The following is a 23413-nucleotide window of genomic DNA, read 5'->3' as shown; positions in this document are numbered from 1 at the left end:
TTTGTCACCCCGAGTGGGACGGGTATGCTCAGACGTGAGTCCCATGCTCTCCATGCCACTGGAATCAAGCTATTCTGGCTGAAGAGGGTTGAAACCCCGAAACCGGTCCTAGGATGCTTGTTTCCAGTCCAGGAAAGACCTGGCTTGGCAGTTCGGGCTGGACTGTTCCCATGAGGGACAGGGTCAAGACTGATTTGCATATGGCTGGGTTCAAACTGGAATGGCATGGTGAGCAAAAAAACGATGGATTTAGGCCCAGATCTCTGTACTGGGGTGAATGTATGACATTGTTCTGCATTCTGTCCATCAATTGTTGTTTTTGCATTTGTCACCCCGAGTGGGACGGGTATGCTCAGACGTGAGTCCCGTGCTCTCCATGCCACTGGAATCAAGCTATTCTGGCTTAAGAGGGGTGAAACCCCGAAACCGGTCCTAGGATGCTTGTTTCCAGTCCAGGAAGGACCTGGCTTGGCAGTTCGGGCTGGACTGTTCCCATGAGGCACAGGGTCAAGACTGATTTGCATATGGCTGGGTTCAAACTGGAATGGCATGGTGAGCAAAAAAACGATGGATTTAGGCCCAGATCTCTGTACTGGGGTGAATTTATGACATTGTTCTGCATTCTGTCCATCAATTGTTGTTTTTGCATTTGTCACCCCGAGTGGGACGGGTATGCTCAGACGTGAGTCCCGTGCTCTCCATGCCACTGGAATCAAGCTATTCTGGCTGAAGAGGGGTGAAACCCCGAAACCGGTCCTAGGATGCTTGTTTCCAGTCCAGGAAGGACCTGGCTTGGCAGTTCGGGCTGGACTGTTCCCATGAGGCACAGGGTCAAGACTGATTTGCATATGGCTGGGTTCAAACTGGAATGGCATGGTGAGCAAAAAAACGATGGATTTAGGCCCAGATCTCTGTACTGGGGTGAATGTATGACATTGTTCTGCATTCTGTCCATCAATTGTTGTTTTTGCATTTGTCACCCCGAGTGGGACGGGTATGCTCAGACGTGAGTCCCGTGCTCTCCATGCCACTGGAATCAAGCTATTCTGGCTGAAGAGGGGTGAAACCCCGAAACCGGTCCTAGGATGCTTGTTTCCAGTCCAGGAAGGACCTGGCTTGGCAGTTCGGGCTGGACTGTTCCCATGAGGCACAGGGTCAAGACTGATTTGCATATGGCTGGGTTCAAACTGGAATGGCATGGTGAGCAAAAAAACGATGGATTTAGGCCCAGATCTCTGTACTGGGGTGAATGTATGACATTGTTCTGCATTCTGTCCATCAATTGTTGTTTTTGCATTTGTCACCCCGAGTGGGACGGGTATGCTCAGACGTGAGTCCCGTGCTCTCCATGCCACTGGAATCAAGCTATTCTGCCTGAAGAGGGGTGAAACCCCGAAACCGGTCCTAGGATGCTTGTTTCCAGTCCAGGAAGGACCTGGCTTGGCAGTTCGGGCTGGACTGTTCCCATGAGGCACAGGGTCAAGACTGATTTGCATATGGCTGGGTTCAAACTGGAATGGCATGGTGAGCAAAAAAACGATGGAGTTAGGCCCAGATCTCTGCACTGGGGTGAATGTATGACATTGTTCTGCATTCTGTCCATCAATTGTTGTTTTTGCATTTGTCACCCCGAGTGGGACGGGTATGCTCAGACGTGAGTCCCGTGCTCTCCATGCCACTGGAATCAAGCTATTCTGGCTGAAGAGGGTTGAAACCCCGAAACCGGTCCTAGGATGCTTGTTTCCAGTCCAGGAAAGACCTGGCTTGGCAGTTCGGGCTGGACTGTTCCCATGAGGCACAGGGTCAAGACTGATTTGCATATGGCTGGGTTCAAACTGGAATGGCATGGTGAGCAAAAAAACGATGGATTTAGGCCCAGATCTCTGTACTGGGGTGAATGTATGACATTGTTCTGCATTCTGTCCATCAATTGTTGTTTTTGCATTTGTCACCCCGAGTGGGACGGGTATGCTCAGACGTGAGTCCCGTGCTCTCCATGCCACTGGAATCAAGCTATTCTGGCTTAAGAGGGGTGAAACCCCGAAACCGGTCCTAGGATGCTTGTTTCCAGTCCAGGAAGGACCTGGCTTGGCAGTTCGGGCTGGACTGTTCCCATGAGGCACAGGGTCAAGACTGATTTGCATATGGCTGGGTTCAAACTGGAATGGCATGGTGAGCAAAAAAACGATGGATTTAGGCCCAGATCTCTGTACTGGGGTGAATTTATGACATTGTTCTGCATTCTGTCCATCAATTGTTGTTTTTGCATTTGTCACCCCGAGTGGGACGGGTATGCTCAGACGTGAGTCCCGTGCTCTCCATGCCACTGGAATCAAGCTATTCTGGCTGAAGAGGGGTGAAACCCCGAAACCGGTCCTAGGATGCTTGTTTCCAGTCCAGGAAGGACCTGGCTTGGCAGTTCGGGCTGGACTGTTCCCATGAGGCACAGGGTCAAGACTGATTTGCATATGGCTGGGTTCAAACTTGAATGGCATGGTGAGCAAAAAAACGATTGATTTAGGCCCAGATCTCTGTACTGGGGTGAATGTATGACATTGTTCTGCAGTCTGTCCATCAATTGTTGTTTTTGCATTTGTCACCCCGAGTGGGACGGGTATGCTCAGACGTGAGTCCCGTGCTCTCCATGCCACTGGAATCAAGCTATTCTGGCTGAAGAGGGGTGAAACCCCGAAACCGGTCCTAGGATGCTTGTTTCCAGTCCAGGAAGGACCTGGCTTGGCAGTTCGGGCTGGACTGTTCCCATGAGGCACAGGGTCAAGACTGATTTGCATATGGCTGGGTTCAAACTGGAATGGCATGGTGAGCAAAAAAACGATGGATTTAGGCCCAGATCTCTGTACTGGGCTGAATGTATGACATTGTTCTGCATTCTGTCCATCAATTGTTGTTTTTGCATTTGTCACCCCGAGTGGGACGGGTATGCTCAGACGTGAGTCCCGTGCTCTCCATGCCACTGGAATCAAGCTATTCTGGCTGAAGAGGGGTGAAACCCCGAAACCGGTCCTAGGATGCTTGTTTCCAGTCCAGGAAGGACCTGGCTTGGCAGTTCGGGCTGGACTGTTCCCATGAGGCACAGGGTCAAGACTGATTTGCATATGGCTGGGTTCAAACTGGAATGGCATGGTGAGCAAAAAAACGATGGATTTAGGCCCAGATCTCTGTACTGGGGTGAATGTATGACATTGTTCTGCATTCTGTCCATCAATCGTTGTTTTTGCATTTGTCACCCCGAGTAGGACGGGTATGCTCAGACTAAGGGTGGGCGTAGTTCGCGAAGTAGCACTTCGCGAAGCTACGCAAAGTGAAGTTCGCACTACGCGAGCTACGCGTAGCACTTCGCGAACTGCGTAGTAACATGTTCGCACTGTGCAAGATGTTGTTTTCAATGATTGCACAGTGCGGACAAGCAACCGGCACTGTGCAATCATTGAAAATGGCATCTTGCACAGTGCGAGCTGTAGTTTTCTGCTGCTCGAGTAGATTTTTACTCGAGCGGCAGCTTTCTCAACGCGAACTGGTAGTTTCTCATCGCGAGCAGTCGCGAGCATACGCGACCCCTCGCAATGAGAAACCTGACCTCCTCGCGTTGGGAATCTCGCCGGGAGGTTTATTTTCCATGCTCGCGATCGCGAACAAGGAAAAAGTCTCGCCGGGATGTCATTTTGCTTGCTCGCGGTCGCCAACTTGACGTTGAGGACCGCGAGCAAGCAAAAAATGACCGCAGCACTACGCAACACTACGCTACGCGTGTTCGCACTGTGCTACGTGCAGTTCGCGTAGTGCGAAGTAGCGCGAACTTCGCAAACTACGCGAGCGTAGCGTAGTGCTTCGCCCAGGCCTAGCTCAGACGTGAGTCCCGTGCTCTCCATGCCACTGGAATCAAGCTATTCTGGCTGAAGAGGGGTGAAACCCCGAAACCGGTCCTAGGATGCTTGTTTCCAGTCCAGGAAGGACCTGGCTTGGCAGTTCGGGCTGGACTGTTCCCATGAGGCACAGGGTCAAGACTGATTTGCATATGGCTGGGTTCAAACTGGAATGGCATGGTGAGCAAAAAAACGATGGATTTAGGCCCAGATCTCTGTACTGGGGTGAATGTATGACATTGTTCTGCATTCTGTCCATCAATTGTTGTTTTTGCATTTGTCACCCCGAGTGGGACGGGTATGCTCAGACGTGAGTCCCGTGCTCTCCATGCCACTGGAATCAAGCTATTCTGGCTGAAGAGGGGTGAAACCCCGAAACCGGTCCTAGGATGCTTGTTTCCAGTCCAGGAAGGACCTGGCTTGGCAGTTCGGGCTGGACTGTTCCCATGAGGCACAGGGTCAAGACTGATTTGCATATGGCTGGGTTCAAACTGGAATGGCATGGTGAGCAAAAAAACGATGGATTTAGGCCCAGATCTCTGTACTGGGGTGAATGTATGACATTGTTCTGCATTCTGTCCATCAATTGTTGTTTTTGCATTTGTCACCCCGAGTGGGACGGGTATGCTCAGACGTGAGTCCCGTGCTCTCCATGCCACTGGAATCAAGCTATTCTGGCTGAAGAGGGGTGAAACCCCGAAACCGGTCCTAGGATGCTTGTTTCCAGTCCAGGAAGGACCTGCCTTGGCAGTTCGGGCTGGACTGTTTCCATGAGGCACAGGGTCAAGACTGATTTGCATATGGCTGGGTTCAAACTGGAATGGCATGGTGAGCAAAAAAACGATGGATTTAGGCCCAGATCTCTGTACTGGGGTGAATGTATGACATTGTTCTGCATTCTGTCCATCAATTGTTGTTTTTGCATTTGTCACCCCGAGTGGGACGGGTATGCTCAGACGTGAGTCCCGTGCTCTCCATGCCACTGGAATCAAGCTATTCTGGCTGATGAGGGGTGAAACCCCGAAACCGGTCCTAGGATGCTTGTTTCCAGTCCAGGAAGGACCTGGCTTGGCAGTTCGGGCTGGAGTGTTCCCATGAGGCACAGGGTCAAGACTGATTTGCATATGGCTGGGTTCAAACTGGAATGGCATGGTGAGCAAAAAAACGATGGATTTAGGCCCAGATCTCTGTACTGGGGTGAATGTATGACATTGTTCTGCATTCTGTCCATCAATTGTTGTTTTCACATTAGAAATAGGCACATCCTAAGGTTTCTGGGAACTAACCTACACCTATATTTTTTAGTGCCAGCTCAAGAAAATGCAGAAAAACTAATGAAGAAACCATAACCCCCCTGCATGGAATCCAGGAAATGAGATAAGTAGTAGTGTCACAACATACATACAGACACAATACTACAGTGAGTTCAGGAGGCTAGGATTCTTTAAATATCTTCTGTTCCATTCTCTAGCTGCATTTCAAACAGAAAAAGGGGACTCCAAATGCTCAGGACTCGCATAGCTGTTACCAGGACGCAGCCAGCGAGGGAACACCAAGACAGATGACGACCCAGAAGTAGAGACTACAACCCAGGAAGAGAAGACTCCTCCCGTCGTATCAAGAACGCATCGGAGAAGTCTCGTCAGACCCAACAGTTGCAACACTGAACTGCCAACAACAGGTAAGGAGCAAACTATGAATACAGGGAAGGCTAGGCGGCATCTCACGGAACGCGAAGTGAGCTTCACTTACAGACTGCCCTTTTTATGTGTTCCCTGGGCTGCCCCGCTTGCCGACTGCAGTTGGCGAGCGGGGCCCGCTTGACAATAATGATTTGCGTTTTGAAAAAGTTTACTCTAAATGTGCCTGGAAATCTTGGGTGATGTATTAACCTACAACGTGAAATAGAATATTGCTAAATAGAATGTGAAATGGAAATGGAGTGTTACAAAATATTTTTTAGGGGCACATTATACTTATATGATGTAGACACAAATTATTCATTTTCTTAATTGAAGAACTAATGCATGATTTCCAATAGCATGAAATGCACATCTTAGCTTAAACTCATCATGCACAAGATGTCTCATGAAGGCCTTAAAACTTGCCTTCCTTTCCTAGTATTAACTGACTAGTCTGAAGCCTATGGGAACCTTTCATAAAGTTTCTACTTGTGCTTTAACAATCAATGATTCCTTTCATGTTTGTAGCTCACTCGACTGGACTTGCAACAAAATTGTTACTTCCTAGAGCACATGCTTGGGAAAGAACTGACAAAGGATGAGAGCATGGACTCGCCTATTCATAGATGACACAACTAATCGTAATCAATCAATCAATCATGGGTTTGTTAAGCGTGACTACTCACCCGTGAGGGTCTCAAGGCACTGGGGGAGGGGGAGGGGAGGCGCAGGGTCCTGTCCATCAAGGAGGAGGTCTATCGAAGAGCCATGTTTTGAGGTCCCTCATAAAGATGGGGAGTGATGTTGTTTGTCTGAGGTGGAGCGGGAGGGCGTTCCAGGCTCTGGCCACGAGGAAGGAGAAGGAGCAGCCTCCCAATCTGGACTTCCTGGTGTGGGGGACCACGGGGTGGGAGAGCTGGGCTGATCATAGGGTCCTTTGGGGTGCGTGGAATTTGGGGCTGTTCAGGTATGCTGGTCCGGTGTTGTGGAGGGCTTTGCGTGCGTGGGTGAGAATCTTTAAGGTGATTTTTGCCTCGATGGGGAGCCAGTGGAGAGTGCGCAGGTGCTGAGAGATGTGCCAGTGTCGTGGCAGGTTGAGGAATAGCCAGGCGGCTGCGTTCTGGATGTTTTGAAGATTGCAGGTGAGGTTTTTGTTGATTCTGGCATAGAGTGCATAGGCGTAGTCAAGTCTGCTGGTGACAAAGGGCGTGAGTGACGGTCTTTCTGTGTTCGAGGGGGATCCATTTGAAGGTCTTGCGTAGGAGGCAGAGGGTGTGGAAGCAGGAGGATGCAATGGAGTTGATCTGGCTGTCCATTTTGAGTTCGGAGTCCAGGATGATTTCAAGGTTGTGTGCGTGGTCCATGGGTGTGGGCGGGCTTCCGAGGGTGGGGGCATTGGGGTGTGGGCCCATGATGAGTACTTCTGTTTTGTCCGTGTTGACTTGCAGGCAGCTGCTTTTCATCTATTTGGCGACCGCTTTCATGCCTTCTTGAAAGTTGTGTTTGGCTGCGTTGGGTTCATTGGATATGGAGAGGATGAGTCGGGTGTCGTCTGCGTATGAAACAATGTTGAGTCCGTGGGTTCTGATGATGGGGCAAGTGGAGCCATGTAGACGTTGTACAGCGTGGGGGCTGAGGGAGGATCCTTCGGGGACTCCACAGGTGGTCAGTGTAGGGTCCGAGAGGAATGGAGGGAGTCTGCATTCTGCTGGAGAGGAATGAGCGGATCCAGTCAAGGGCTTTGTCCTGGATCCCTGCGTCGTTAAGTCTGCGTGTTAGGGTGTGGTGAGAGATAGTCAGAGGGAGCAGGGAGATGGGTCTGTAGTTCTTGAGGTTGGTGGGGTCCGCCGAGGGTTTTTTAAGGAGGGGGTTGATCTCGGCGTGCTACCAGTCATCAGGGGAGGAGGCATTCATGAGGGAGCGGTTGATGGTGTGGTGAAGCATGGGAGCGATGGTGCCAGCGGCTCTCTTAAAGATGTGGCAAGGGTACGTGGGGGCCCCGGAGTGGATTGACTTAATCGTCTTCAGTGTATCTTCGGTGGTGAGGGCTGTCCAGCTGTCAATCGTTGGCTTCAAGGTGACGGGGGTGGTTGGTGAGGGTTCTGTGTGTTGGCTGTCTTCGTCGAAATTGTCGTAAATATTCTTGATTTTGAGGTGGAAGAAGGTGCTGAGTTTGTCGCAGAGGTCTTGTGAGGGAGGGATGTCTGTCGACTCGCTGATGGGTTGGGCGAAATCCTTGATGATGCTGAAGAGTTCTTTGCTGTTGTGCGCATGTGTGGAGATTTTGTCTTTAATTGCTTTCTTTCTTGTGTTTCTGATGAGTTGGTGGTGGGCATTGGTGGCGGCTCTGAAGTTGTTATGGGCTTCTGTATATTTGGAGTTTCTCCAGGTCTTTTTGAGGCGCCGGCATGTGCGTCTGGACTCTCGGAGTTTGGTGGTGAACCAGCTGGCTTTCTGGTGTGTGTGTTGTTCTTCTTGAGGGGGGCTATGGTGTTGGTGCAGTCGGAGATCCATCTGTGCAGGGTTTGGGCTGTGGTGTTGGGGTCGTCATTGTCCCTGATGGTTGAGGTGGAGTTGCCAAGTTGCCAACTATGACTAAGGACAGTGGTCTTAAGGAAATGCAAAGTAATGGATTACTCAATTATTCCAGATTTGTATAATGTTTGCTCACTATATCATCCCATCCTACTGAAACTGACCAATGGGACAGAGTGGCCTGACCAAATTAGTGATGTCAAGGGGTGTAAACCATAAATTGATGGAGTATAATTACCCAGAGTGCAGACAGAGGGGGTTCCTATCTGGTCCTCCTTCTCAACCAGCCTTGCTGTACAGAGACTGATGATTTGGTCTTTCAGAAACTAACAGGAACTGCGAAGAATGACTGTGTTTGCCGCCAGCTGGTATGCTTGCGTAGTGGGATCTTTCCAGCTGGAATGTTTCCAAGAACAGCTGTGGCATTAACGCTGCAGTGTGGACAGGGCAGAAAAATCCTGTCCATGAATTGAAACTGATCATTTGGCGGATACTAAACCTTTATCTATAGGGTTTGTATGAGGTTTATTTGCCTTAAAGGACTCACTATTTTATGATACAATCTCCCTTGGCTGAGGAAGGTAATTCCCTTCACAACTTTGTTAATGCTTTGGTAATGCTTATTAAATCTCTTTAAGTAGTAAATTAGATAGGCATGCAATTTTCTTAAAATGCAGTAAAGAGGCCAACTGAGATAACTATTGTGCCGATTCTGTTTCCTTCATTTGTTGTGGTCAATGTATCCTTTTCCATGTTCACTGGCCTAAAGATAGATTTAGTTAGAGCATATCCATTAAGTAATGAATAAATGTTGACTATTATCTTATTCTCAGTCCTCATATGATAATAGTTCATCCCCTAAATATTCTAGTCCCTTTCAGCACAGAACAAGATCCATCGGAGGACTTAGAGAGTTTAATATGGTAGCTTTGGTTATTCTGTGATAAAATATCTTGATCATTTGACGTGGAAATTCATGAGGCCCTCGGACTTTGTCCTCCCGGGTCGCCTGTCGACGGTGTTGCCCAAAGGTGTCCCCAGGGACCCAAAGGACATTCAAACCGTGTCTACCACCAGCTGGGCATGGAACAGGCTCTCGCGCTATTTGGCTCAGCCTCTGCTGTATACGTCTTCCCTCCCGATACCCAACCCTGGGCTGTTACCTGGCACGGATGAAGCACTAGTGCGACGAACGTTGACGAAATTTGACCTCACCAGGATCGGGGACTTGTACCCGGGTGGGCACATTTTCTCGGCGTCAGAGGACGCGCGATTAAGTGACGCTACATTCATGGACCGGTTCGTTCTTCGCCGGCTCTATTGCGCCGCCCGGGCGGAGATTCAGGGATTCCCCCTCGAGCCGGCCTCCCTTGAACCTCTCACCATCCTGATTGACGCCGATAAGGGGGCACATATTGTTTCCAAGCTGTACAGGGCGTGCGCGGCGCGGGTCCCCTCTGCGGATGATCGTGCGCGGGAGGAGTGGGGGACAGACCTTGGTAGGCCTATCACGGACGAACAATGGACGGCATGTTACAAGGTCACCGACACAGTGTCATTGAATAGCCGTCACAAACTCCTACATTATAAATTCCTACGCCGTTGGTATATGACCCCGGTTAGACTCCACGCCATTGATCCCGCGCGGCCGCACGCCTGCTGGAAATGCGCTGCACCACATGCCGATTTTGCACACATGGCCTGGACGTGTCCGAGACTGCAGACATTCTGGGCTCAGGTTCACAAGATCCTAGACGAGATGCTAGGGCTTACACTCATTCCCACTCCTGAGGTCGCACTGTTGGGTTATACGGTCAATTTCCCAAAGAATGTCCGTAAACTGGCCTCTCTAGGGCTTCTTCTGGCCAAGCGGGAGATAGCAAAGCACTGGGGGAGGAAGACAGTTCCCACGTCCAAGACATGGCTTACAGCCATGGCTTTCTGCAGCACGAATAGCGAGATCTACTCTAGTCTCCTCCCAGCGATAGCGCGTCCTAGGGACATCTGGGGCCCTTATAAAACATACATTGCAGGCTTGCCTGGCTCGACCCCGCCATCCCCGAATCCCGGAATAGCTCCCACTGGAGTGGGGTAGGTCGTACCAACCCACTATTACGAAGATGTAGGGGTCCGGCTGGGGTGTCGACGCGGGGATATTAAGCTCCAGGGGTCAGGTACTGTACACCGCGTGGCGTTTTCCCATGTTAGAAATGAGGGCAGGGGAGGGGGACGTCTTTAGTACCCTGGAGACAGCTCACGGGTCAGGGATCCCCCTGGTTCAGGTTCGGGCAAGTGTTGATGATGGATTGGTAGATGGGGTCTTGTTGTCGGTTGCATTCATGATGTGGTATTGTTTATCTCAGGACCGGAAATGTCACAATGCTACTACTGATTGGTTATTTGTGTATCGCACAGCCGCAAAATCTGTATTATTTGATTTGTCTAATTTCAATAAAAACTTTAAAAAAAAAAAAAAAAAAAAAAAAACAATACATGTAAAAAAAAAAATAAAAAAAAAAGAAATTCATGAGGCCCAACATGTCTGCGCTACAACAGTTCCTAGTAATCTGATTGGCTGGCCACAACTGGAAACAAATGTTGTGGCTGCCATGTCAGGACTTGAGAACTTGTTCCATGAGTCCTGAAAAAGCCTTTGAAAAATCCCATAAGGGGGAAGGATAAGCACAGCCTGGCCTGCAGGGCCATGTGGGGGAGAGGGTTAAGGGGGGTTCAAAGGGACACCCCCTTAAGTTAAAAATTAAAAAGGTTTAATTTGGAGTGGAGGTACCAATGTAACAGCTCCTGGTACTTCTGCACCCAGTGCAATACCTCCTGTGATCCCATGGTAGTGTTACCATAGTACCAATTATTTTTTATACACGGGTCTCATGATACACAAGACCCTGTGACCAGCCGCCAAAGTGCAGGCCATAGGTCACGTGCATTAGGGGTTGGTCACTTGCATCCATGTCAACAATGAGGTAATTTGTGATGTCAATTATGTCATTTAACGTGTCATGAATGATGTAATATGTGGGATATGAACAGTGCATGGCAGGGTGTAAGCAATAGTTAGCTCAGTAAAGTATAACCAGTGAATTTCAGTGTTTTGATTTTTTTACCCTAATTTTCATCTTATTTTACATCTAACTATAACATTAACCTTTGTTTTTTTCAGTGAAATTATAGGTTTTTTAATACAAGCTAAGATCTTATTACCAAATGTAACTATAACATCAGCGTAACCTTTGTTTTTTTCAGTGAATAATACATTTATATGTGTAGTAAATTATATTAAGACTGTCCCAGATTTCATGTGCTCTAACTAAGTTAAAACTAATTTCTAGAGCAGGAGACTGCAGTCAAAATAACCTTTCACGTTTTTGATGGCCTTGTACTTTTTACCCTTGATGATATTTTTATTTTTGCCTTATCATCTCAAAGCTAACCCCAAATTTGAAAAAAAAAAAATGAAAAAAGATAATCTACAAACTAGTCAAAGTTCGTAGATCATCATAGGTATCTTTGTTGCTTGCAGCTTCATTGATGAAACACATAGCTGTCTTCCCTTTTTTAAACGGAATACACACTTTAGTGCCAATCTGAGTTTAGGGCTCATTCAAACCTCATGTAGCTTTTTCGTGTATTGCTCCTGGCACTTCTACTAGGAAGAATAATGCTCTTAAAATCAGTCACAAAGCAGGTCATGATCCATAGATAATTAATATAAAGAGTGAAAAATAAGATCCTTTGTAAAGCAATAAAAAATCATTCCAACTAAATTAGTAATTGTGGCCTAACCCTCAACCCTATCTCTAACTTTAAATCTAGGTCTAAATTTCAAACCACATCCATATTGATGCTCCACATTTTCTGAGCTTTGCTATATCTAACTTTATCAATATTTGCTTTCTTTAGCGCACATAGTAATTTGCCCAAGTATAAAGAAGTTGTAACTTGGTATTATAGGCTCACTGGCTTTATATAAGTGGATTTGTAGTTCTGGGAATAAGATGGACCGGGTCAAGTCAGAATGTTTGCAAACTCACAGAAACAAGACGGTGATTAGGAATTTTGAAAGAATTTGGAGATACAGTCTTATTCACATGCATTTGTACTCACTGGGCCAGGTTCAAAAACATCTTTCTAAAAGGTAAATATCTATGCCTCTTAGAATTTCTCCAATATGTGGCTTTGAATTCCAGCTTTTACGAGATTCACAAAAAAAAGTTCTTGAATTCTATGAAAGTCGCAGATGTCCATGTGTTTTCCTGCTGTAGACTTCTAACTCCTGTAGACTGAGTCTTCGACATACTAGCCTCATGGGTTAGTATAAGGAAAAATGTATAGTTCCACGTGTAACTCTTTTTCTCAACAGAGAAAGGATGTTCCTGTCCTTGTTCTCCCAATAAGTATGGAGAGTTTTCAGTTCTGTTTAGCACCCAGGAATACACACTTATTTCTGGCTTTTTTTCTGTGTTGCTTGATTGCTGGCAAGACCTCGAAAACTAGTGAATATCAAACATATTCTGACTTCGTGGATGTTCACAGGAGAACTCATGGTTGCCTTCTTTGTCACAACTTCTCTCCACTTTCTCCCTCTGACTTAATTATGGTTTAGGTCCACCAACGGTCCACCAAGGTATGGTGGAGATTACTGGACAGTCTTTGTGCCTCTGCAAGTAAATTAAGGTAGTACATAACAAGCCAGACTCAGAAGAACCAATTTTCCAAGTCTGATTCACAATTGCATGGTCAATCATTGGGAGATATTTTTATTTTTTCAAAATAATTTGAAACCTAGTTCTTGATCTGTTATATATCTACTTTATAGACATGGCATATCTTAAATCAACTCCTGGAGAAAATCTAGGCTGTTCATCTATATATGTGTCTTAATGATATTAATAATAATAGTCAGATTTGTATTGCGCATGGCTGCCCCAGCGACGGGGTGTCCCAGCGCCACCAAAGACAATGAGAGTGACCAAGGAGGAAAGAATGTTAAAGTTAGGCCGGGAAAAGCCAGGTCTTTATGGCTTTGCGAAAAGCAAAGTGATTCTGGATCCCTCTGATAGAGACAGGAAGCGAATTCCAGAGTTTCGCCGCAAGACTGCGGAAAGAGCGGCCTCCGGCTCTAGCACTCAAGACTCGATGAGTACTAACCAAGGCTTGGTCAGCAGAACTTAAAGTGTGACGCGGCACATAGAACTCTAGCAAGTTGGCCAGTCCCAGAGGTGCCTGTTGAGTCAGAATCCTGTGAGACACACAAAGTGTTTTAAACTGGATTCGCTTTTCAACAGGCAACCAATGTAGCTTAGGAAGAACATGGGAAACAGAGCAAGATTTCTGAAGTGCCACCAGAATGCGTGCGGCTGCGTTCTGAATTCTCTGCAGGTGCCTAATGCTGGACTTATTGTCACCAAGACAGAGAGAATTACCATAATCCAGTCTAGATCAAATTGCCGCCTGGATAATGGTTTGACGCACTTTGGGAGGAAAGAAACCCAGAGTCTTCAAACCTCGCAGAAGCCCAAAGCAGATCCCTGCCACAGCTTTCGATTGTGTATCGAAGGTAAGACCACTATCGACCCACACACCAAGGTTCTTTACTACCGATCCGGCCAGCACTGCTCGGACCACATATCCCGGTCCTTCCTGAACAGCAGAACCTCGGACTTACTGGCATTCAACTGCAAGCAGTTTGCAGCCATCCAGTCCGCAACCTCTAGCAGGTCCTCCTTAAACATTTCCAGGTTAACACTACATCTCTTAGAGAAGGCGATCACCAGTTGGGTGTCGTCAGCATACGACACCAGTGACAGCCCTCTTCTTTTAGCCACCAACGCGAGGGGTTGCACATAAATGTTAAACAGTAGGGGGCTCAATATTGAGCCCTGAGGCACCCCCTGTTTCAAGGCAAACTCCTGCGACTGAAAAGGTGGCACCAGGACCTGGAAAGATCTGCCCTCCAAGAAGGATGGACACCAGGCCAAAGCCAAGCCCCTGATTCCAATATCTTGTAAACGCTTTAGAAGTATCTCATGGGAGACAGTGTTGAAAGCGGCACTTAGGTCCAAAAGAACTAAGGCTGCAGAATCACCGACATCAAGACTCCCTCTGATTTCTTCCGTCACAGCCAACAGAGCAGACTCTGTACTGTGGCGCGCTCGGAAGCCGTTCTGCGAAGGATCCAGGATGGCATCAGGCTCAATAAACTCAGTGAAAGTAGTGTTCACGTGAGATTCAACCAACTTAGCCAGAAAAGGCAGCTGGGAAATAGGGCGATAATTGTCCGGCTCAGCAGGGTCCAGAGACGGTTTCTTTAAAAGAGGAATGACTTCCACGCCACTGGTACAGATGCTGAAGACAGGGACTGGTTGACAAAATCTAAGATCACAGGTGAAATCAAAGCATGAAACTGACGGAAGTGAGCGGGTGTCAAAGGGTCGACCGGCGAACCCGATTTGATTTTCAAACAGAGGGTCTCAAAGTCAGTGGAGGACAACAGGGGAAAAGATGACAAACCGTTGCCCGCCCAGGGTCCAGTATCCCCTGGCCCACCCACAACGTCTGAACAGGCCGAGGTAGGAAGGCTTTGCTATATCTTCTGTACCTTGTTCATAAAATACCTAGCCAGATCGTTACACTGATGATTCGATGAAATTGGAGAGTCCCCTGATGCACCCGCACTCTTCATGCCCTTAAGCAGAGAGAAAATTGTCTTAGAGGGGTTGGTGCTGACCGAGATTTTTTCGGCAATAAACTCCGCTCGTGCTCTCCGAATTAATTTATGGTAGAGCTTAATAGACGCTTGGTATTTGCTTTTTGCTACCAAATCATGCGAGCGCCTCCAAGCTCGCTCAAGCTATTTACAATGTTTTTTGGCTTTGGTCAACGAGTCATCGAACCAGGGGTTAGACTGCCCTCGATTATTCCCTCCCAATTTAGCCGGGATGCAGCTATCCAAGCCAAGTGTCAGTCAGTCATGAAAATGCAAATTTGCAACCTCAATGTCTGGTGGCAGCTGCGGCCTGTGGCTGGACCAAAAAACTGTAAGATGACTGATGTCCAGTTTATGCCAGGGACGTTTTAAAACTGGAGCAGGCCGGTTCAAGGCCGGCTTTCCCTGCCACCGCAATGAAAACGAGACCAAAAAATGATCTGTCCAGACCTGCAGAACAGGTGGCCGAACCTTTAGCGAGATTAGGTTAGAGAATAATGGGTCCAGTAAGTGCCCTGCAGCATGCGTACACTCATGGACACAGTGAGCCAGCTGATAAGCTTCTAGATCAGCCAGAAAACTGGCAATCTCCGCTTTCCCACCATTCTCAAGATGAAGATTTAGGTCACCTAAGATGGTAAAATTCGCTGCTCTACTTGCGTGTAACATGACTCTAGTCAATAAATCTTCCCTAAACACACAAGATGGTCCTGGGGGGCGATAAATGAGAAAGCCGGTAACAGTGAGGTTATGGCTCAGCATGATTTTAAACAGGGCACTCTCACAGTCCGCTATATTCTCCTTAATAAAACTACAGGAGTATGCGTCTTTCACAATGGCTGCAATCCCGCCCCCTCTGTTACCCACTCTATTTACGCTCTTAATCACAAATCTTTGTGGAAGAGCCAGCCAGGTCTCTGCAACAGAGTCTTGTGTGTGCCAAGTCTCCGTTAGAAATAGTACATCCGGAGATTCTTCAGCCAAAAGATCAAAAACCTTGGCAAGGTGTTTTACTAACGAACGGCAATTCAGACTCAAAAACGTAATGTCCGTGTGGTCCGGAAGGCATAAAACAGACTCCTCCCCTTGGATTTGGAACGAGCACAACTTACATTTAAAAGGGCCATCCAGGGGAACCCAGGCTGAGGAGGGGCATTTAATCTCCAGCTTCAAGAGCTCGGCACGCGAATACCTGAGTGGATCAGCCAGGAAATGGGCAGGGGTTCTGGCGACAGCCCGGCGCAGACGGTCTTGCCTTTGGCATGCCTTCGGCACGCCGGCGGCGCGCCCACTGTGCGCGGCTGCTGCGCGGTTGCGTCAGTGCCTCCATTTGTAGTGTCAGGGGTGTAACAACTATCCCACTGACCTATGCTACCCCCAAGATGGCGGTCGCGCTCCTACGGTCCCAGAGCGTACCGCTGCCTTTGCCCCCCTCCAAGCCGCATCCAATCTACACAATGCCCTTTACACTGCAATAGTTAAAACAATAACATTTTACAAATAGAATTCACATAAACAACAAGAGGTGCAAAATACGATAACTAACTCCCGGCTCATGCCTCAGTTATGGCTACAACATGTTTCATCTTTCCAAACAGCATTGCAGTGCAGGAAGTGGAATGGAGTCCATGAATGTATGCATTATAGATGACCTTATAGAGGTAGAAAAAGTAGCTTTAGATCCACATTCCATCAGTGGTACTGAACGCTACGGCTTGCTTGGTGGTTTTTTGGAATTTGTGGCTAGTAGTGGGTTTTGCAATCACAGCCTTCAACTGTATATTTATTTCTTAACTTGCTGCTGGTAAAAGGTGCATATGAACCAATATATCTCCAATCGTACTGTGAGGCCCCTAAAAGCTCCACCTCTCATCATCAGTAGCAGGTGAGCCTAAAACCCATCACATCAATGCTGTGGATTGCATTTCTATATTTTTGGCAGCAACATTGCAAAAAACTACAAAGTCATAACATGGTCTGAGAAAAAGCAGAGGTTGTTCAACTGCATCTGATGGACTAAACCTCATATACATGTAAAGTGACTATACAAAGGATTCCACAACAACAGGTTACAGACACTCGTGATATCCCACAACTATCAAGGGAAATAGTGTGGTGAGGGATCTAGGTCTTATCACAAGCACCCAGCTGATTGAGGGTTAAACATTACACCAAGTCAGTGTACTGCTTCTTTATGACCTGCTATACCAAATCACTTTCCTATGTGGTGTCCTCTTATGTGCCCAAGGTTATACATTGATTCTGTGGTGTGTTATTACTGCATTCTTTAAGGTTCTCTACTCACTAATTAACCCTTTATTCATCCTACTTTTTGTCTTAACTGAGAACTGGCTATTTTGATAACAACTCCAAATCACTGCTCAGTACTCCCCCCTAAACCCTCTCCTCAACCTACTTATGAGAACCATTCCACACAACTTGAGTACAACTTTGCTTCAAAGCCAAATAATCAGAGAAAGATGTCTCGTGGAAGAATAGCCTTCCCACATATGCAAAGGGTATTCATGAACCCCACTGCTGCAAATCCAATAATAAATGTCCTTCAACACACAGATTGAATCTCATAATACCCTGGAAAGGACTCTGACAAGATTATACACTGTTTATTAGGCCCATTATCTAACCCGATTCACTACGACATGATACATAGATCTACCATACACATGATAATGATGGTTGTGCCCCAATGTCCTCCCATCCCATGCCGTACACAAATCTAGGGAAACTGATGTGTAAAATCAGAACACAAAAGTAAAGTTGGTGCTTTCATGGTATTCACACCCTGCCACCTAGGGCGAGATAGCCAGAACCAGAGAGAAACCCAGTTTAGCGGACTAATGAACAAAAACATACCGAAGCACTCATAGAAGTCCAATGATTATATAGTGTGGCCAATAAAGAAATGTTGCAAGATCCGATAGTGTTGATTTTGACTTATTCTTTTCACAGTTATGCACCTTTCATTACAGAAAGGCAGCTGACACGAATTTCGTCATCTAGACTTTTTCAAGGCTGAAGTCTATGGCCAGTGGCAGTATTTTGTGGTTAAAATTGCAACAGAGTAGTGCCTCATACAATATAGCATGCTTCGGTGCTGAAAACAATGTTGGCTCGGAGACCGGGGCTCTCCCATATCGTATGTAGGAAGTTTCTTGCAGCTGCTTGACATGACAGGCACTGGCGAGCCCCAGCCCGTACCATTTGATAGAGTTTTACTATGTCGTAGTAAGCCCTATGAAGGATTTTAAATTAGAGGAGACGCAGTCTGACTTTAATTGCCACCTCTCTAGGGTGCATCAGGGTCACTTCCCAGTCTAGATTTTCTATCTCCCCCAGATCTCCCTCCAATGTTTCCTTAAATTTACTCAGGGTGTCAGGTATATTATTATTTGTTGTCTTATAGGTGAGTGACACAGCCTTAGTCGCGAGCTCTTCCTGGAGTAGCCTCCCCTCAAGTCATGCATATTCCGGTATCCCTGTTTCCCTTAGTCCCTCCGCTCTCCATGAGTGGCGTAGTTGGGCATATTTGAGGAATTGGGAGTTATGTAGTTTAAATGCAGTTTGGGGGTAGAGAAGGCTTTGACTCGCTCCCTGTAGTGATATCTCCCACCGTAGAGATCTCCAGTATGTCCCATGCTTCAAAGCCCAAGAGACCACTCACCTATCTAAACCAGTTTCCCTTCCACAGTGGCGTAGCCCTAGATATCTTGTGGGCCCACCCTAGTGTCCTAGTGGTCCTTTCCCATATCTCCATAGTGACTTGTGTTGCTGGGAGCAAACTATGAATCCTTTTCCCTCCATAAAGGTAGTGTAGGAACGTGTACGGTGTCAGAATCTCGATTTCTAGTCTATATGTGGAATGGTCCCATGCTACATGTATGCAGTAGTTTATGGGGGTTAGGTGGGCAGCCCAGTAGTACGCTTCAATGTCCAAAAGTGCTAATCCCCCATTGTATGGGTTGTTTTGTAACGTCTTTATGACAATCCTTGGGTGGTCCTTCAGCCACAGCAGTGCACAGAGTTCTGAGTCTATTTCCCTAAATATTGTTTTTGGGAGAGGGTGGTATGTGTTCTAGAGAGCATATGGGGATTGGGACAGGGAAACAATTTTAAACACGGCTGCCTGGCCCATTATGGTGAGAGGTAAGTCTTTCCATCCATCCACATCCTGTTTAAAATTCGATAATACCCGCAGGATGTTGTGACTGTGGCAGACCTCTGCATGAGGTGTAAGAAAGACCCCAAGGTATTTGAATCCTTCCGTAGCGATTTGGAGATCTCTAGGCAGTGGCTGCTATTCTGATATTTGGTTTCGGCTGTATAGTATTGACTTGTGCCGGTTGACCTTATAGCCCGAGAACCAGCCATATTTCTCTATTATCTGGAATACTGTGGGGATAGTTGTGTGCAGTTTTGTTACAAACAGGAGAACATCGTCTGCATAGAGTGATATTTTTTCCTCCATTGTGTCGTCGAGCATAACCCTGAAGCCACACACACCCAGGTGTTGTCTAATCACACACGCTAGGACTTCAATCACAAGTGCAAATAGGGATAAAGGGCATCCCTGCCTACTCCCGCTGGATATTGGGAATGTGTGGGAGGTCCTTCCATTAAGTCGTACTGCTGATCTGGGCGAGGTATACAATAAAGTCACCCATATCATACATTTCGGGACGAATCCGAATTTGGCTAAAGTGGGGTCTAAAAAGGGCCAAGGCACTGCGTCAAATGTTTCTCGGCATCTAACGACAGAAAAGCATGTGGGGTATCGCAGTTTTTAACTGCCATCATCCAGTTGTGTGATCTGCGGAGCTTCCATCTAGTTGCCCGGCCTGGCATGAACCTGGATTTGTCGCAATGGACCAGGGTCATTATGACACATAGGAGTTGCGGGACTAGGATTCTCGCCAGAATTTTGACCTCTGTATTCAACAGAGAGATGGGGCGATATGAGTCGCATCTTTCTCTGGGTTTGCCCTTCTTGTGAATAGTCACGATAGTGGCAGTCCGAAGATCAGCTTGAAGAATGCCCTAGATAGAGACCCAGACGGTGAGGGCTCAATAGGTCTTTACAATTTTTATATAGCTTGGCGGGTAATCTGTTTGCGCCCAGGGTTCTTCCCAGTCTAAACCAGGCCACAGCCTCTCCCACTTCCATCAGTGTCAAGTCTCCATCTAGTTTTTTCATGTCACCCTCCTCTGTTCTGGGAACCTGTATGTCTTTAAGATATTCATCAATGGCGGCTGTATTGCTAAATGTTCTCCTGCCATAGAATTCTTCATAGTATCACACTATTTGCTCATCTGTGGAGAGAGTCGCTCACTGATTGTCTACGATTGAACCCACCCATCTAGCCTCGGCTTCCTTCTTACTAAGCCAGGCCAGTAATTTTCCGGCTTTGTCTCCTACTTCATGAGGATGATGTAATGTGGCCAATCTCTGTCACCTTGCTCTTCCTGAGTCAATTCATGGTATTCTATTTTAAGGGCTTCCAGTTGTCCGGAGGTCAGCGGATCTGGCCTGGCTTCTACCTGTCCCTCTAGTGTGAGTATCTGATGATCCATCTGCTCTATTTTCTCTCTCTCCTTTTTCTTTTCCCATGCTATCCTCTTCTGTGCCCTGTCCCTCAGTACAGTTTGTTACACCTCTCACAACGTAACCCTGGAGGCTACAGTACCCTTATTTTCCTTGAAGAAAATGTTGGTGTCTGTCCAAAGACCACGTATAATCCCACAATTTTGTAGGTCCCAGATGTTCAATTTCCTGGTTGGCTGTGAGTCTCAGGTCTTACCCTCCAGCTGTACCCACAGAGGTGAGTGATCTGACAGCACACCCACAAGGTAGTCTATCTGACTAATCTCCCCAGTTCACATGAGGGGACAGACATAGTCTAGCCTTGAGTTTACATTGTGTGCTCCCAAAAAGTATGAGTATTGTCTAGTATGTGGATTTTGGGACCTCCATGTATCTGTGAGTCCAAGTGTGTGGGTGGAGTGAGCTAGTGGTGTAGTGCCCGTCATTCTCTTGTGGTTCTCTGACCGATCTGATACTGCACACATAATGTCACTGAAATCTCCCCCTAACACGTGAATGGATGTGGGGTCTCTAGGAGTATGTCTCCCATTTTGGCTAACAGGGGGGGTTACTGTCTGGGGGTGCATAGATGCAGATGAGTGTAGTCCTACGTCTACCCCAGGTCCCTGTCACACCGACAAATCTGCCATCCAGATCAACCCATTTATGGTTTACTTCAAAAGGGGGTGATCTTTTTATCAATATTGCGACCCCTCTGGACCCGGATATATAGCCGGCATGTGCCAGCACTACGTACATTCCCCTCCCTAGGAAGCTGCACTGGGTGCCCTGAAGGTGTGTTCCCTGGAGTAACACTACATCTGGCCGCAGGCGCTTTATATATTTGGCGACCAGCCCTGCTTAATCCTGTCTCTCAGGCCATTAACGTTCCAAGTTAGGACCGAAAATGACGTTTTCTCTACAGGGGGGACATAAGTACATCGGGAACTTGAGAGCGGTCTTTCTAGCGTGTGCCAGTTTTCCCGTGTTGTTTCCTCTGACCTAGTGCGACCAACATTAACATCAACAGCAACAATCCCATTACCTCCCTACCCCCTCCCTACCCACTTAGACCATCTCAAATGCACTTGAACCCTTGGCAATAAAACTACTGTGTGTAAGAAGAGAAGGAGAGGTCTGTCCGCCACCCCCAGCATGTATAAACAAACCCTACTAACTCCCACTACATGTGAGCTGATTAAAAATACCGAAACAGGTCCTAAGTGGACCACATTACTGTTTTCAATGCTTATGCCAAAAGGTGGGCTGTGAGCTTCTGAGATGCAGTTTTAATATTGCCAGCCTACGGCCAGTGTAACAATGCCAGGTGCAAACATTCGGGCTGTTGGGATCTGCTGCATTTCTCACCAGCGAAGATCGGCCAGTCTCTGTTCCCCCCTCCAGTGCTACTATTCAGCGACCAATGGGTGTGTGCTTTCATCTCTCAGTCCCTCTGAATCTCGTTTGCTGGACCTCTCCGTAGCCTCATCATGGTTTCAGTGTGCTCCACCCTTGTCACTGAACCCCTAGCCCCTCTACTAGTCCCTCTTAGTGTTTATGAAGTCCCCTGGCCTTTTCTTCTCAGTCTAAGCTTGTTCCTTCTAGTCCTTTGTGTCTTATCTGCAGGTCTGGCTTCTGTGAACTGGGGTGATCTTCCATCTCAGATCTGTTTCCCGAACGGGCGCAGGATCGGTCTCTTCTCAATCCACGCCCATGTGTTCTCCGGTGACTGAAAAAACTGTGTTTTCCCTTTGTAAATGACTTTCAGTTTTGCTGGGAAAAGAAGCATGTATTGTATCTTCAGAGTTCAAAGTTTTGCTTTTTCTGATTGAAAGGTCCTCCTCTGGTGTTGTACATCTCGACTGTAGTCCGGGAAGATCATGATTCTGGAATTTTCATGTCTGACTTCTCCCAAGCTGGGCGCTTTGCATAGGACGAGAAAATTAAGGAATTTCGCTATGATGGGTCTTAGTGGGGCTCTAGGTGGCGGCTTTGCACTCAGCGCTCTATGTGCCTGTCCAATTGCAAAGCAGGTAGAGAAGTGTTCAGGTAGGATAATGGTTTTCAGCCAAATGGTTAAGAACATAGGTAGATTGGGTCCCTCCACCCACTCTGGAAATCCCACAAATCATAAGTTGTTCCTCTGCGCCCTGTTTTCAGCATCGTCAATACGCCATTGCAGTTCGCCATTCCAGCTGCGGAGTTCCATTACCTTCTTTTGCAGATCTTTGACTGCATTTTCGACTTCTGAGACTTGGTTCTCCATCTTTGTCTCCCGCTCTGATCCATTGCGGAGGTTTTGTCGGAGTAGTGTAACTTCCGAAGACTGTATAGAATGGAGTAGAGTAGCTGTGTCAGGTAGGTTCTGCACTAGTTCCTGCAGGGTCACCACTTTGGTGTATTTGTCCATTTAATCCTGCCTGGGAGGTTTCGGCTCTTTATCTTTAGTCATCTTTGGCAGGGGCCAGGGGCCGCAGTATTCTGTGGACTCGTTTGTGGTCTTGCAATCGGGTCTATGCCTGGCTGTGTCAGGAGTGTTTCGGAGACAAGATTATCATATGGGTACACAGAACCCTGTCAAGATTCCCGGTCCCTCCACCGAGGCTTCTCAGTGCGGCCACTGATTCTAGTACACTGAGTCCAGTGTGGCAACGGGGAGTGTGGCTGTTCTTATGCCCGGTCTCCCTACATTTTCCCAGGCGGCGGTTCCAGGACGAGGCGCAGCCCCCTCTCTATTGAGAGTGATGGGCCCAATAGCTGTGCCCAGAAAAGATCCCAGCCTCCATGCCCTGCTGGGGTGAGACAGAGGGGGAAGGAGAGCAGTTGTCCCCAGCTCACAGGCCCTGATGGCTGACAAGGGGAAGGGGGATGCCCCCCGGTAGTCCACTCTATGCTCTCTTGTCTTGAACCGCAGTCATTCTTCTCAATAGTAATCACAGGCTCTCCTCAGTCCCACACAGCCTTCCAGTTCTGGGGCTGTGTCATGGGC

This window comes from Triturus cristatus, chromosome 6 (genome assembly GCF_964204655.1).
Source record: "Triturus cristatus chromosome 6, aTriCri1.1, whole genome shotgun sequence".
NCBI classification, from domain to species: Eukaryota; Metazoa; Chordata; class Amphibia; order Caudata; family Salamandridae; genus Triturus; species Triturus cristatus.
This window is presented reverse-complemented; position numbering follows the sequence as displayed.